The sequence below is a fragment of the Leptodactylus fuscus genome, chromosome 4, assembly GCF_031893055.1.
Source record: "Leptodactylus fuscus isolate aLepFus1 chromosome 4, aLepFus1.hap2, whole genome shotgun sequence".
In the NCBI taxonomy this organism is placed as follows: domain Eukaryota; kingdom Metazoa; phylum Chordata; class Amphibia; order Anura; family Leptodactylidae; genus Leptodactylus; species Leptodactylus fuscus.
The window spans coordinates 208480145-208497801 of NC_134268.1; the positions used below are offsets into that span (position 1 = coordinate 208480145).

At 44.8% G+C, this 17657-nt stretch overlaps 1 pseudogene; it reads right to left on the reverse strand.

Annotated features, from left to right (window-relative positions):
- Window positions 1-4450: 4450 nt before the first annotated feature.
- The window catches only part of LOC142201102 (macrophage mannose receptor 1-like), a 50606-nt pseudogene continuing 37399 nt past the window's right edge, over window positions 4451-17657 (reverse strand).

A 17657-nucleotide genomic window follows, 5' to 3' on the forward strand; every position in this document is an offset into this window, starting at 1 on the left:
GTAGCTGGTATTCCATCAAAGGTCTCTGCTGCTCAACCACTCTATTCAACAACTGAAACGTTGAGTTCCAGCGTGTGGGGACGTCGCACAAAAGCCGGTGTTGTGGCACATGCAGGCGTTGCTGGAGAGATTTTAAGCTAGCAGCGGCTACTGTCGACTTGCGAAAGTGGGCGCACATGCGCCGCACTTTCACCAGTAGCTCTGGAACATTGGGGTAGCTCTTTAGGAAACGTTGCACCACTAGGTTGAAGACGTGGGCCAGGCATGGAACATGTTGGAGTCCGGCAAGCTCCAGAGCTGCTACCAGGTTCCGGCCGTTATCACAAACGACCATGCCTGGGCCCAGGTGCAGCGGCTCAAACCATATTGCCGTCTCATCGAGGAGGGCATCCCTCACCTCGGAGGCAGTGTGCTGTCTGTCCCCCAAGCTGATCAGCTTCAGCACAGCCTGCTGACGTCTACCAACGCCAGTGCTGCAACGTTTCCAACTCGTAGCTGGGGTCAATCTAACAGCGGAGGAGGAGGCGGTGGCGGAGGAGGAGGCGGTGGCGGAGGAGGAGGCGGTAGAGGAGGAGGAGGAGGGGGGTGTTCTTCTCATGTCCCTGCCAGGAATGTTAGGCGGGGAGACGAGGTACACCGGGCCAGTTTGGGAAGCAGTCCCAGCCTCAACTACATTCACCCAGTGTGCCGTCAGTGAAATGTAGCGTCCCTGTCCGCATGCACTTGTCCACGCGTCGGTGGTCAAGTGGACCTTTGTGCAAAGCGCGGAACTAAGGGCCCGCCTGATGTTGAGTGACACGTGCTGGTGCAAGGCGGGGACGGCACACCGGGAGAAGTAGTGACGGCTAGGGACGGCATAGCGAGGTGCCGCAGTTGCCATCAGGTCCAGGAAGGCGGGAGTTTCAACAAGCCGGAACGCCAACATCTCCTGGGCCAGCAGTTTAGCGATGTTGGCGTTCAAGGCTTGCGCGTGTGGGTGGTTAGCAGTGTATTTCTGCCGCCGCTCCAATGTCTGAGAGATGGTGGGTTGTTGTAAAGAAACGCCTGATGGTGCCTTTGATGGTGCAGGAGAAGGAGATAAGACAGGACCAGGGGAGGATGAGGTAGAAGTCAACAAAGTGGCGGAGGCAGATGAAGTGGTGTCCTGGCTCGTCCTCTGGAGTGCATCGCCAGCACAGTCAGCAGTGGCAGTGGCAGACGCAGAGGCAGTGGCAGAGGCAGTGGCAGTGGCGTGAACGGCAGGCGGCCTTTGTCCTGCCGTTGCTGCCTGCCACTGATTCCAGTGCTTGGATTCCAAATGACGGCGCATTGAAGTGGTGGACAGGTTGCTCTTCTCAGAGCCCCTAATCAATTTCGAGAGGCAAATTGTGCAGACAACACTATATCTGTCCTCGGCGCATTCCTTGAAAAAACTCCACACCTTCGAGAAACGTGCCCTCGAGGTGGGAGTTTTTCGGGGCTGGGTACGAACTGGAACATCTTGGGAGATTCCGGGTGTGGCCTGGCTTCGCCTAAGCTGCTGACCTCTGCCTCTGCCTCTAGCTACCCTTTTTGGTGCTGCACCTGCCTCAACATCCACACTACTTTCCCCGCTTGACATCCCCCCTGTCCAGGTCGGGTCAGTGTCCTCATCATCCACCACTTCCTCTTCCAACTCCTGTCTCATCTCCTCCTCCCGCACAATGCGCCGGTCAACTGGATGCCCTGACGGCAACTGCGTCACATCATCGTCGATGAGGGTGGGTTGCTGGTCATCCACCACCAAATCGAACGGAGATGGAGGAGACTCTAGTGTTTGAGCATCTGGACACAGATGCTCCTCTGTTAGGTTCGTGGAATCGTGACGTGGAGAGGCAGGTTGAGGGACAATGAAAGGAGCGGAGAACAGCTCTGGGGAGCAGGGACAGTTTGGGTTATTGTTCTGTAAAGCTTCGGAATTTTGGGAGGAAGGAAGACAAGACTGTTGGGTAATAGGAGGAGAGGAGGCAGAGTCTGACTGGCTGCTGGACAATGTGCTGTAAGCGTTCTCTGACAGCCATTGCAAGACCTGTTCCTGGTTCTCGGGCCTACTAAGGTTTGTACCCTGCAGTTTAGTTAATGTGGCAAGCAACCCTGGCACTGTGGAGTGGCGCAATGCTTGCTGCCCCACAGGAGTAGGCACGGGACGCCCTGTGGCTTCACTGCTACCTTGCTCCCCAGAACCATTCCCCCGACCTCGCCCACGGCCTCGTCCACGTCCCTTTCCGGGAGCCTTGCGCATTTTGAATTCCTAGTTAGAAATTGGCACTGTATACCAGTAGTAAAAATTGTGGGTGCACGTAACCCCAATATATTCTTTGAATTCCCAGTCAGAAACTGGCACTATATGGCAGTAGCAAGAAATGAGGGTATTTATAACCCCAATATATTCTTTGAATTCCCAGTCAGACAATGGCACTGTATACCAGTAGTAAAAATTGTGGGTGCACGTAACCCCAATATATTCTTTGAATTCCCAGTCAGAAACTGGCACTATATGGCAGTAGCAAGAAATGAGGGTATTTGTATTCCCAATATACTCTTTGAATTCCCAGTCAGACAATGGCACTGTATACCAGTAGTAAAAATTGTGGGTGCACGTAACCCCAATATATTCTTTGAATTCCCAGTCAGACACTGGCACTATATGGCAGTAGCAAGAAATGAGGGTATTTGTATTCCCAATATACTCTTTGAATTCCCAGTCAGACAATGGCACTGTATACCAGTAGTAAAAATTGTGGGTGCACGTAACCCCAATATATTCTTTGAATTCCCAGTCAGAAACTGGCACTATATGGCAGTAGCAAGAAATGAGGGTATTTGTATTCCCAATATACTCTTTGAATTCCCAGTCAGACAATGGCACTGTATACCAGTAGTAAAAATTGTGGGTGCACGTAACCCCAATATATTCTTTGAATTCCCAGTCAGAAACTGGCACTATATGGCAGTAGCAAGAAATGAGGGTATTTGTATTCCCAATATACTCTTTGAATTCCCAGTCAGACAATGGCACTGTATACCAGTAGTAAAAATTGTGGGTGCACGTAACCCCAATATATTCTTTGAATTCCCAGTCAGACACTGGCACTATATGGCAGTAGCAAGAAATGAGGGTATTTGTATTCCCAATATATTCTTTGAATTCCCAGTCAGACAATGGCACTATATGGCAGTAGTAAAAATTGTGGGTGTATATAGCCCCAATTCTATTGCTAGGGGACTTGCAGGGTATTTCTGGGGTGAAGGTGGGGGGGCACACCGTTGGAACGGGTATCGGGGTATATATCGGGTATACGGGAATACACTGTCAGTGTATTCCATTCAGTATCCGCGGAAAGCTGGGTTGCGGCGATTGAGCCCGTCAGTGCCACGTTACACTGACAAGCTTCTCCCTGGAATTTAGCTCTTACAAGAGCTGTTGGTTGTCTTCTCCTTCCTATCCTAGCCTGTCCCTGCCTACCCAGAATCTAAGCCCTAGCTAGCTGGACGGAAACCTCCGTCCTCGGTGAATTGCAAGCTCAGAATGACGCGAACCTGGGCGGCGCTGTTCTTTTAAATTAGAGGTCACATGTTTTCGGCAGCCAATGGGTTTTGCCTACTTTTTTCAACGTCACCGGTGTCGTAGTTCCTGTCCCACCTACCCTGCGCTGTTATTGGAGCAAAAAAGGCGCCAGGGAAGGTGGGAGGGGAATCGAGTAATGGCGCACTTTACCACGCGGTGTTCGATTCGATTCGAACATGCCGAACAGCCTAATATCCGATCGAACATGAGTTCGATAGAACACTGTTCACTCATCTCTAGTGAACATGACTACTAAAGCTATGATGTCACTACAATCACTAGCAATGACATCATCATGAATTTCGTTCACACATTCCTTGTAATATATGAGTCTGATCCACTTGGACCCCAGAGACTGTACGGAGGTCTGTGCCTTATGCCCATGTGTTCATAGACTTTACATTAGACCAGGCTTCCAAACATTTTTCACCAATCATGGTGTCCTGGTCATGGCCTTTCTATAGATTGGAGTATTATACAAGATGTTTGTACTCCAATACTTTCGAATTTGTGGTTTCCTCACTATGCCCATATGCAGAATACTTAAAGAGGTTTTACATATTTAGAAAAAAAAAAAAAAAAAAATTCTGCAAACAGTGCCACTCTTGTCAACAGGCTGTATCTGGTATTGCAGATTAGCTATTCTCTCCTAAGGCTAGGGCTACACAGGAAGAGGGGCCCAGAAGAGGGGCCCTTGGGGAGGAGCTAGGTGGTTTGGGGTAGTTCTTGCTTACTCACCTTATCTGCCATCTACAGGCACCACAAGGTCTCCCCTTCTGTGGACCTCGGACATGGTGTGGCAGCCACCAACCTACCAACCGATGATGTGGCAAGTAGGGACTAGGTGACCAGCAAGGCGCTCTTTTACAGAGCGCTGCACCCACAGGGGGTTTCAACTAGTATGGCGCACATGTTGAAGACCTTCCTGCACCTGAAAGAAAAAGAAAAACAATGAAAGGCAGAAAGGCCTGAGTCAGGTCAAGTCTGCATCCTACAGACACTAGGTTAAAACTGGTTAGCAATGTGTCCGTGGAGAAGGTATTGTCCAGAGACGGAGCCAACATGTTTTTTAATTCCTAGAGTCAGGCTCCTAGTGGCCAGGGCTATACCCATGGTGCGGTGTCCCCCAATGAAATAAGCAAGAACAAGTTGTGTGTGCAGCATCCCAGAGCATGCTGCTAAACGTTTTTGTGTTTGTCATTGGTACCTGCAGGTTGTCTTGATCGTCTTGTCTTCTGTATGTCTATGGTAAATGCAATATGTCTGCCATTTCTCTGTGTATATACGATTACTACCTCATGACCAGTCACAGGCCAGTGGGCAGAGTTGAAGAAAGGGTTTATATTTTCATGTAGCTGTAGCAAAGTTAGTCCAGAGGTCCAGAGGCCTAGAAGTCCAAGTCTAGTCTTCAGTTGCAGAGTTCAGAGTCCAGCAGCCATCTTGCATACGCCCTGCTGAGTGGCACAGTAGGAGAACTCATCCTAGCAACTAAAGAACCAAGCCATCTTATTCCAGGTATATCCGGAGACAGTCTCCAAGTTAGTAAGAGAACTTGTGTCACCGAGCGACATCTGTGTCCGTGCCATTAGGAGCTACAGAGGTACCCGACAGGAGTCTTGAATACGGGCCTACCTTCCAGGTACCCGGGTTTTCCCTATCTGGAATCATAGCCCCGCTATGTCCCCTATCTGCTGAGTTAAGGAGTGGTATGAGAGGAGGAGAGCAGAAAAGTACATCCAGTACTGCAGAGTCTAAAGAACCCTTGGCAAGTCTCTAAAGTCTACGACACTGTCTATTGAACTGTATGCTGTATCCATCTTGCAAGGCTGCTGGTGAATCTGTTGGCGTATTAAAAAAAAAAAAAAAAAAAGGATGTTTGGTTTACCCTACGACCCTGGACTCCTGAGTCGTAGCCTGCATCACCATCAAGGCAGCTCCTGTACAACACCGCACCGGCTCAGTATTGAGAGGTCCCGTCTCCAACAAGGAGCACCTGGTGGTAAAACAAGGTCCCTGGTGCCTTGGTCAAACCTCATTGAGGTACCATTTTGCCTGGCCATTTTTCGTCGGCACCCAGAGTGAGATCAGGGGCCGGGGTCCCATTGCCATGATAGCCTATTGAAGGCTCCCAGGGTCTTCTGACATTAGTTTGTATGACCTCTTTGGGGACAGGGCCTCTAGACAACTGCCTACAGTAGACGTCCCCTCTGTACACCAGCCCTGTTTTACAGCGAAAGGCTTTGGATACTTGATTAGGAGGATCAACGGTGGTCTCAATGCTGTTGTATGTGAAGATCCCGCAAAACAAGTTACTTCATACACTCGAGGACTATGGGTATGAAAAGGGCGATAGTATATATGTGGGTATATAAAGGGCGATATACTGCCCCAGCAGGCACTGACCGTAAAGAGTATCAGAGTACAGGGGGCTGAAGACTTATTCATGTCACACTTTTCAGATTTTTATTGGATTAACATTTGGAAGGCCATTTATCATTTTCCTTCCACTTGACAATTATCTGCTACTTTGTGTTGGTTATCACTGAAAATCTCAAGGAAATACATTTAAAGGGATTCTACGGTTAAAACCTTTTTTTGTGGATAAGACGTCGGAATAGCCTTTAGAAAGGCTATTCGTCTCTTACCTTTAAACGTGGTCTCCGCTGCGCCGCTTCTTAGAAATATCGGTTTTTACCGGTATGCAAATGAGTTCTCTTGCAGCGATGGGGGCGGGCCTCAGCGCTCAAACAGCCATGGGGCCATCCCCACCGCTGCCAGAGAAGTGTCTCCAGCGCCGCCTCCTTCTTCGTCTGCAGCGTCATATTCAATGTCTTCTTCCGGCGCAGGCTCGTAACTTCTAGCAGAGCAGACTGCGCAGGCGCACAGGCCATGGGAAAATGGCCGCTAACAATACTGTGTAAGCAGCCATTTTCCCATGACCTGTGCGCCTGCGCAGTCTACTCTGCCTAAGGCCCGAGGCCTAGAATTTACGAGCCTGCGCCGGAAGAAGACATTGAAGATGACGCTGTGGACGAAGAAGGAGGCGGCGCTTGGAGACACTTCTGACAGCGGTGGGGACGCCCCCATCGCTGCAAGAGAGCTCATTTGCATACTGGTAAAAAACTGTATTTCTAAGGAACGGTGCAGCAGAGACCACGTCTAAAGGTGAGAGACGAATAGCCTTTCTAAAGTCTATTCCGACGTCTTATCCACAAAAAAAAGGTTATAATGGTAGAATCCCTTTAAGTTTGTGGTTATAAGGTGACAAAATGTTCAAGGGGTAGGAATACTTTTGCAAGCCACTGCACAGTATATGTAATACAAAGGTCATATGTAAATGATCATGAGAACAGTCAAGTTCATTCTATATATATCATTTGACATTTACTCAGTTTTCTCTCCTTTTCATTCCTTCAGATCATTCAGTCTTATGTAACCCTTGTAGATGGGGAGGGTCCATGAGCTTGTTACAGGCCGGATATTATTGTACAGTCATGGTTGGGTTTTTATTAAGAATCTGTATATTCACTTCACTCAGTGTCATCCACCGTCATCTGTGGCATCTGCAAGGCTCCTGTCCATTTACATTCTAGTGGTGACATCACTTTCTGGTTGCGACGTGTTCCGTTTTCTCCTATATATGAAGACGACTCCAGCGGCGACTCCAGCAACGACCAGAATACTAAGAACAACTACAGCAGTGGTCAGGCCATGTGAGGACCTTTCTTCTGTAAAGGCAAATATGAAGACAGATTATCATTGGCATGTAAACAAATTGAAGAGACTCCATTAACATGCATGGGACATGGTCATCAGATCTGACATGGAATTTGGTTCAGAATCTGCAGTGAAATCCATATGAGATCCAACAATTGCACACGGACCCTACAGACCCAACGTTGTGTGAACACATTGTCTATTCACATATCTGTTTTATTGATATATGTATACAGAAATCTATGGATCCATTTTTAATGGATGCAAAACGTATTGATGTCCAAGTTGGGTCAAAAAACAAGAGTATTGCAGTGCTGGTGTATCAGATGTGTTTTCTGGGCCTCATCAGGTTTGTGATATTGATGATCTGTTCTTAGGATAGGTCATCAATACCAGATCAGTGGGGTCTGACACCCAGGACCTGCACTGATAAGTTACTCTTGACTAATCTCGACAATCAATATCAAAAACCACCAAAGTCTATTAAACCCCTTATAAATTTCCCATTATAATATTAAACATGATAAGTTATACTGTACCTGGGGTCTGCAGTGGATTTTCTGTTGGCAGCGGAACTGAAAACATCAGACAACGGGTTAGAAATCAGATTTTTGTGTATTTTTTAGGTTAAAAAAATTGATTTTTTTTGTGTTTCATTGACTGCTCTCATCATGGCCAATGACATCACTTACACATCGTACAACAAGAAGATGGAGATTTCCCAAGAAAAACACTACCAGCAACATCAGCAGGCCACCTCAGCACTGCACCAGCTCAGGAGGAGAGCAAACTAGATGGGGTTGATGCTAGGTTCACTCCTACATTGGGTTTGCTGTTCTTCAGGTCCACTTGGGGACCCGAAAGATGGAAACCCAATCCGCTTATAAAGAGGTTACCCGCAGAAATTCGTGGACCCCATAGACTATAATGGGGTCTCTGCCCGAAAAATGTAGAGCGAAAAGTCCGGCTTACGAGACTTTTGTCTCTGCTTTTTTCAGATGGAATGGGGGACGGAATCCCAGAAAGGCAATCAAACACAGATATGAATCCAGCCTTACTCGCGGCTACACGGACTGTTGTATGTGAGTGCACCACGAATACAGCAGAGTCTGGAAGCCAGGGAACCTGTGTAACTCACATCAGTTACTTCTTACAGAGACACAGCGGTGCAATGATGTGATGATTTTCATAGTTCTCAGTATATGGCTGATACTGAGACTGTGTTCACATTGTTGCTACATTTCTGCTATATTTGGTCGCCTGAATTTTGTGAAAAAAGATTTAATTTCATATGTAAATTTGATAAAAGTGGCAAATCACAGCTGAGCATCATCATCTTGTTGCAATACTCTGCTCAGCAACAGTGATGTCAGCACCATCTTCTGAGTCCCAGCGATTGGCCTTGTGAGGTGCACTGTACTGCGCATGCGCGCCTCACAAAGATCTCAGAAAAAGGCAGGGCAGAAGTTTTTACATCACTACTGCTAGGCAAAGGACAGTAACAAGTAAAAGATCTTCCAATGCTCAGCAGAAAATAAAGAGGAATCTGAGGCAGATACCTGTCTAAAATTCCTCTTTACTTTCTGATGTCTGAACAGGTTGTATCTACTTGTATGGAATGGACTGTATTACATTCCACTCCAGTAGGTCCGCCTCAGCAAAAAAAAACACCCAATTGCACATCGGTTTCTCCAAAAGGGGCCCACTGAGCCTCTGTCGCCCAAGAGCCCACAAAATCCTAGATTTTATAGATAGGTTTCTAGGAGCCCTGACAGTGTTAAATATTTCACATGTTATACAAAACTGTAATAGGGTACTTATATGCTAACCCAGAAAAGTGGTATGGAAAGCTAATACGGCTGTCTATAAAATGATGGTACTCTCGTGTTCAAAGCTGTAGTGGATGGTGAGATAAGGAGCCTGAAAGTCACAAGTTCAGAACATTGTTACCTTTTTGCTCATCAGTGTATAAAATATAGTATATAACACTGTCAGGGCTCCTAGGAACCTATCTATAAAACATAGTGTATAACACTGTCAGGGCTCCTAAGAACCTATCTATAAAACATAGTGTATAACACTGTCAGGGCTCCTAGGAACCTATCTATAAAACATAGTGTATAACACTGTCAGGACTCCTAGGAACCTATCTATAAAACATAGTGTATAACACTGTCAGGGCTCCTAGGAACCTATCTATAAAACGTAGTGTATAGCACTGTCAGGGCTCCTAGGAACCTATCTATAAAACATAGTATAGAGCACTGCCAGGGCTCCTAAGAACCTATCTATAAAACATAGTATATGACACTGTCAGGGCTCCTAGGAACCTATCTATAAAACATAGTGTATATCACTGTCAGGGCTCCTAGGAACCTATCTATAAAACGTAGTGTATAGCACTGTCAGGGCTCCTAGGAACCTATCTATAAAACATAGTATAGAGCACTGCCAGGGCTCCTAAGAACCTATCTATAAAACATAGTATAGAGCACTGCCAGGGCTCCTAAGAACCTATCTATAAAACATAGTGTATAACACTGTCAGGGCTCCTAAGAACCTATCTATAAAACATAGTGTATAACACTGTCAGGGCTCCTAGGAACCTATCTATAAAACGTAGTGTATAGCACTGTCAGGGCTCCTAGGAACCTATCTATAAAACATAGTGTATAACACTGTCAGGACTCCTAGGAACCTATCTATAAAACATAGTGTATAACACTGTCAGGGCTCCTAGGAACCTATCTATAAAACATAGTGTATATCACTGTCAGGGCTCCTAGGAACCTATCTATAAAACATAGTGTAGAACACTGTCAGGGTGTTATGGTCTGGGGATCCTTGACCACGGACTGGCCCCTGACTGATAACTTCTCAGTACAGTACAGGAAAAACACACCAAAAGAAAACAAAATCGGAAGTATGAGCAGTTTGGACTTCTAGTGTGGATCCTCCTACACCCTGCCTCGCACAACTAGAAGTAGCCGTGGGCCCGACTAACTTGCCTGAATGGGCACAAGCACAGCCGGAGAAGTAACTAACCTACCAAGGGAAATAGAGCCCCTGTCTAGCTTCACGTTTACGAATGAGAGGCAGATACAGAACAAGCCCCCCACGGATGTCCAGACGCGGACTAACGGTGAACATGAGAACACAAAAAGCATAGGAAGAGAATAAACGTGAAACACAGAATGACTGAACTAAGCAAGGGATAGGGAAAAACAGAACTTAGGATCGCACACAAAAAACCCCTACCAAAATTTCAAACTTCCAAACAGAAAAATACCTAGGGCTCGCTGCGCCCGGAACACTATGTCTGGATAGGAGCTCAATACTTAACGAACTGTGTGACCAGGAGCAAGAAACTGGATGGGCCGGGATGCAGATGGTAGCAGCTTCAGAGAACAGACCATACTGGAGAACAAGTACAGAAATTTAAGACCGGCATCAGATAGCATGTGCAACAACCTTATATAGCAAGGAGAAGACCTCGCCCATGGCCTGTAAAGTATTCAGCACTGCAGAGAACTTAACCCCTTCAGAGGCCAAGACACACCAGGCACTGATCCCTCAGGCCACTCACCACGTGATCCACGCCCGAGTGCCAGAGCAGAAACTGCATGTCTGGTGTGAACATTCCCCTGCCGTGCATCAGGTGGTTCACGCGCTGAATGCCGTCCAGACACTCTGCGCCTGAACCTAACAGGCCGAGACTGCTGAGACTGGGTCATAACACAGGGTTCCTAGGAACCTATCTATAAAACATAGTGTAGAATACTGTCAGGACTCCTAGGAACCTATCTATAAAACATATGGTGTATAACACTGTAAGGGCTCCTAGGAACCTATCCATAAAACAGAGTATAACACTGTCAGGACTCCTAGCAACCTATCTATAAAACATAGTGTATAATACTGTCAGGACTCCTAGCAACCTATCTATAAAACATAGTATATGACACTGTCAGGGCTCCTAGGAACCTATCTATAAAACATAGTGTAGAACACTGTCAGGACTCCTAGGAACCTATCTATAAAACATAGTGTATAACACTGTCAGGGCTCCTAGGAACCTATCTATAAAACATAGTGTATAACACTGTCAGGGTTCCTAGGAACCCATCTATAAAACATAGTGTAGAATACTGTCAGGACTCCTAGGAACCTATCTATAAAACATATTGTATAACACTGTCAGGGCTCCTAGGAACCTATCTATAAAACATAGTGTATGACACTGTCAGGGCTCCTAGGAACCTATCTATAAAACATGGTGTATATACTGTCAGGGTTCCTAGGAACCTATCTATAAAACATAGTGTAGAATACTATCAGGACTCCTAGGAAACTATCTATAAAACGTAGTGTATAACACTGTCAGGGCTCCTAGGAACCTATCTATAAAACATGGTGTATATACTGTCAGGGTTCCTAGGAACCTATCTATAAAACATAGTGTATAACACTGTCAGGGCTCCTAGGAAACTATCTATAAAACATAGTGTAGAACACTGTCAGGGCTCCTAGGAACCTATCTATAAAACATTGTGTATAACACTGTCAGGGCTCCTAGGAACCTATCTATAAAACATGGTGTATATACTGTCAGGGTTCCTAGGAACCTATCTATAAAACATAGTGTAGAATACTATCAGGACTCCTAGGAAACTATCTATAAAACGTAGTGTATAACACTGTCAGGGCTCCTAGGAACCTATCTATAAAACATAGTGTATAACACTGTCAGGGCTCCTAGGAACCTATCTATAAAACATAGTGTATAACACTGTCAGGGCTCCTAGGCTCCTATCTATAAAACATTGTGTATAACACTGTCAGGGCTCCTAGGAACCTATCTATAAAACATAGTGTATAACACTGTCAGGGCTCCTAGGAACCTATCTATAAAACATGGTGTATATACTGTCAGGGCTCCTAGGAACCTATCTATAAAACATAGTATGTAACACTGTCAGGGCTCCTAGGAACCTATATACCCAATTTCTAGCTGTATGAGGCAAACAGTCGAAGTTATGTCAAAGTGAAAAGTGACATTATTATTCTCTGTGGTCAGGGAAGATGTAAAAAATAAAAAACATTCACACTTTTCTGTGATTGAGCCTCAGCAGTGACATGAGAGCATCATGACATCATGGCGCTTGGGTGCCCATGTGACTGACGGTGGCCCAATCACAGGCCCAAAAGAGGCAAATGAAAGAGAGTATGAATGGTTTTTTTCACCTCCCCTGAGCCTTCACCTATTATATTCTGGGGCTAAAGAGATCCCAGAGTATAATGCAGTGGACATTTTAGTTGACCCATGATGGAGTCTTGGTACAAGTCATTTTGCTTATCTCTAATAACAATGCAGAAGAAAATAAGGATCCCAGATGTTGCACATTGTGACTTCAATTGATATACAACCAGCCCAACTGGTGCTGATAGTTGTGCTTATAAGGGTTTTCTGGGACTCAATAACAGATGATCTATAGTTACATTAGGTCATCCATTAAAGATCGGAAAGGGTCCGGCATCAGGGCCCCTGGGACATCAGCTGTTTGAAAAGGCTTCAGAGTTCATGTAAGTGCTGCAACGTCTTCAGTACTTACCAAGCACAGCGCTGTACACTGTATAGTGGCTGTGCTTGGTATTGTAGCTCGGTCAATCAGGCCATGTGGCTGATGTGAATTAGAAGCAGTGCTCAGGTAAAGCCACTGCTTCAACCAAGTAAAGCACACGGGTTCCATTGTCAGACCTACTTGGATCTTCAATTGATGTCCTTTCCATTGAAGTCCCAGAAAATCCCTTAAATTTACTTAAACCTTACAGTAATGTTACAAAGATAACAAAAAAGATGAAGAATTGTGAGGACTTACTTTTTAAGGCCTTACATATGTATCCATTCTTTCTATTGCACATTAGGGGGCTCCATGTTCCTTTCTTGGCATCCATCGCCACACACTTTGAAGATGTGTATCCAAAGTAATCATATAAGAGGTCCAAATGTTCTTCTTGTCTTATCTTCATTGGATTCTTCATTTTTCCAGTTTACAAAGTCCATAGGTGTGTTGTCTAACCAAAGTCAATTGTCTAGAAACAAAGATTTCCCACTTAAGACTGAGGCCACACGTTGCAGAAGCAGATTGTTTTTGTTGCAGATTGTTCTGTGTTTTATTGAGCCAAAGTCAGGAGTGGATTGAGCGGAAGGGAGAAGTATAAGAACTTCCTATATATTTCTGGTTCCTCTAGTAGCCATTCTTGGCTTTGGTTCAAAAAAATTGCAACAAAATCGGCAACAAAAAAGCAGCATTTCCTCAATGTGGGGCCTCAGCCTAAACTAGTTTTTTAGAAAACATTTTATATAACATGATGTAACATGCAGCGTAGTGTTATAGGTATCGTCACCTAACTCTTTCCCTTACACTCAAAGTCACTCTGCCAAATCAGTATCACTACTCTATGCTGAGGAGGCCCAATAGGCAGAAACAGCGCTGTCCATAACTGGGAATCCGTTCCTTTTGGCATAGAAATACTAATTTGGCAAATAAATCAACATCATGATTAAATAGACTTTTTAACTGAGTCAAGCATGATGTTAAGGATGCTACCCTCTAGAAGGCGGCATACAGAGTGCACTGTTCTCCTAATTACATCCTGGAGAATAGATTTGCATATTTTTTACTCAAAGTTATAGACAACCATTCTACGATATTTAAAGGGGTTGTCCAAGACTGATAATAAATGACCCATCCTTAGGATAGGTTATTAAAATGATATCTGTGGTTTTCCAATACCCGGGCCCCCACCTATTAGCTATTTTTAGCATAATGATTGGAGCTGGAAGTAGACGGCTGAGTGCCACTTATTCATTTAGATAGAAGTCACAATATTACAGCCAGGCCACTATACAGTGTACAGAGCCACCTGTCTCTAGCTACCTATACTGTGCTAAATACAATTGTATGTATTATTGTTTCCACATAATGTGTAATTGTCCTGGGTAATATGGTTCTCCCCAGAAATTCTTTTTATAAATCAGATGTAAGAGGACACAAGTCCATTGTGCAGATGAACTAGAAATACTGTATGGGAAGGAATAAATGTTCTCTGATCATTTGGATATGGTTCTGACACTATACCTTCCAAATTCTGGTAAAGTCCAATCCAAAATGCTTTTTGTCGGTTACTGAGTAACTCAGTATGATGGGGGAGGAAATCCAATTCCGTAGAATCCTCAATTGAAGCCAAACTGGCACCTAGAAAATTGTCATAGTGACTAATTCTGTTTGCTTGGAATATATGTTCCTCTAAGGCATGCATTACACAAAATATTCAATGATCTGATGCATCTTTATATATAATTTATGTGTAACTCTTTCAGGGCCAATTCTTTCGGAAGGCAGCAGCTGGAGTGCACAACAATATGCTCCACAGTGACCCCTACACAGGATAATATGCTCCCTAGGGACCCATACACAGTATAATATGCTCCACAGTGGCCCCACACAGAATAATATGCTCCACAGTGGCCCCACATAGTATAATATGCTCCACTGCAACCCTCACACAGTATAAAATATTCCACAGTGACCCCACACAATATAATATGCTCCACAGTGACACCCCCCCACACACACAGTATAATATGCTCCTCAGGTGCCCTCAAACAGTATAATATGCTCCCCAGTGGCCCTACATAGTATAATATGCTCCAAAATGAACCAACACAATATAATATACTCTACAATGAACAACACGGTATAATTTGCTCCACAGTGGCCCCCATATAGTATAACTAGCTGGTACCCGCGACTTCGTCTGCGGTGATTGTAGAAGTGGGTATATACAGGCGCGGGTAAGGTTTTCGTACTGTGTATAAGGTATGGGATATAAAATGTAACTGTGTATCTTGTTTTTGTTGTAATTCTGAGAGCACATGAGACTTTTGTGTTGAATGTAATTTGTATTTCAGCCGCTATACGGTGTTGGTATAAACTGTACATAGTGTCTTTGGGACAGAAGTATTTCAGGTTAATATACTTTGATATACGACATTGTATGAGTTGTTATTTTGCGCCAGTACATGTAAGTTTTGGGCACAGGATACTCTTGAGCAAGCAACATAAAGTCTGGCCCTGTGCATGACAGTTTAGTAACTCCATGCGCCTCTTATTAATAGCAATTAACCCCATCATGTCCTTCACATTAACCCCAGTGTAAGAGTTACTGATAGAGATGAGCGAGTACTGTTGGGATCAGCTGATCCGAACAGCACGCTCGCATAGAAATGAATGGACGTAGCCGGCACGCGGGGGGTTAAGCGCGCTGGCTACGTCCAAGCGGAAGTACCAGGTGCATCCATTCATTTCTATGGAGCGTGCTGTTCGGATCGGCTGATCCCAACAGTACTCGCTCATCTCTAGTTACTGATATGTGAGAGACTTGGAGGTAATAATTAAGTATCTTCATTACTGAGGTCTTTTATTAGTCCCTCCATATGTCTCACATATTAGTAACCTTAATATGGGGCACACAGGGGTTAATATGAGGGACATGATGGGGTTTATTCCTATTAATGTGAGGTACATGGAGTTACTAAGACTAAACTAATAACCCCATGCCTGACATTAATGAGAATAGGAAGTAAAGGAAGGGAGCTGTGTGTTTCTTACTTTCACTTTGCTAGGAGCTTCGGCAGGAGCTATCACTATAGCAGGCAGAGACCTGAGCGACTAAGCTCCACCCCCTGGGTTTCCTGCACATCTCGCAAAGGGGAGTGTCCTTATGCCTCAGCTCTAGCAGAGACTTCATTTAACTCTTGCAGGTCCTGTGCTGCTGGCATGCCAGTGAAATATGGCAGGAGTGCCACTCTTGGCACGTGTGCCAGAGGTTGCTGACCTCTGCTGTAGGGGGTAATATGAATTTTGTGGCTTGCTATGGTCCAAAGTGTGTGAGATTGCAGAGATAGTGATGTGAGTTTGGGTTTTGTGGGGGTCCTGGGAAAAACGTATGTGCGCTATTGTGATGAAAAGTAGCCTATTGCGCAATCGAGTGTAGGGACTATGTTTGTGGAAAATTTCAGCCAAATCGGTGGAGCGGTTTTTGCGTGACTGACCGCCAAACATCCGAACATCCAAAGGGTCCTGGGAAAAACGTATGTGCGCTATTGTGACGAAAAGTAGCCTATTGCGCAATCGAGTGTAGGGACTATGTTTGTGGAAAATTTCAGCCAAATCGGTGGAGCGGTTTTTGCGTGACTGATCGCCAAACATCCGAACATCCAAAGGGTCCTGGGAAAAACGTATGTGCGCTATTGTGACGAAAAGTAGCCTATTGCGCAATCGAGTGTAGTGACTATATTTGTGGAAAATTTCAGCCAAATCGGTGGAGCGGTTTTTGCGTGATTGACCGCCAAACATCCGAACATCCAAAGTCACAAACCCACAAACATTTCACATTTATAATATTAATAGGATATTCTCTACAGTGGCCTCTACACAGTATAATATGATCCCAAGTGACCACACATAGTATAATATGCACCACAGTAGCCCCCACACAGTATAATATGCTTCACAGTGATCCCCACATAGTATAATATGCTTCACAGTGACCTTCACACAGTAAAATATGCTCTACAGTGTCCCCCACACAGTATGATATTTCCCACAGTGGCCCCACACAGTATTATATGCCCCACAAGGACCCCACCACTGTATAATATTCTTGTTAAATTTTCACCATGGGGCCCCACCACTCCTAGTTATGCCACTGGTGCCGATACAAATGATAGCGATCCAATAGTTGCTGGCTACCAGATCCCCATCAGCAGTGCTCTGCACATAGAGGAATGCTGGGAGGACAGAGGTTTCATTCTCTCAGCATTCCCCTCACCACTACATGACAGTGAGAGATCTAAGAAAAGGAGAATACGGGTACTTATGAAAACAGATAAGTCAAGAGAGCCGCCATGTTCTTTTCATATACATCTTATATTGTTCTTCTAGAAAGTACTTGTAGAACTTACCATACTGAACACAGTTTAATGATGCCTTGTACCATGAAGTGGAGGAAGATGTTTCAAAAATATAACAATGGCTACGGAAGGAAATCCAGGACTTTGAAGTTACGTTTGGGCAGGTTCCAGGTGTTTCAGGTGGGTCAGTGGGAGGGATGACTTTAAGACCAAAAGTTAGAAGAAGACATCAGAGGTGATGTACAGTATACAGCTTGTTACATAGATCTATTGTACTTGATCATCCCAATGCATTTAAAATCAAAATATAACCCACAGTTTCTGCAGCTTATTTCTTTATTTCTACTTCAGGTGGTTTATTCCGAAGATTTATTT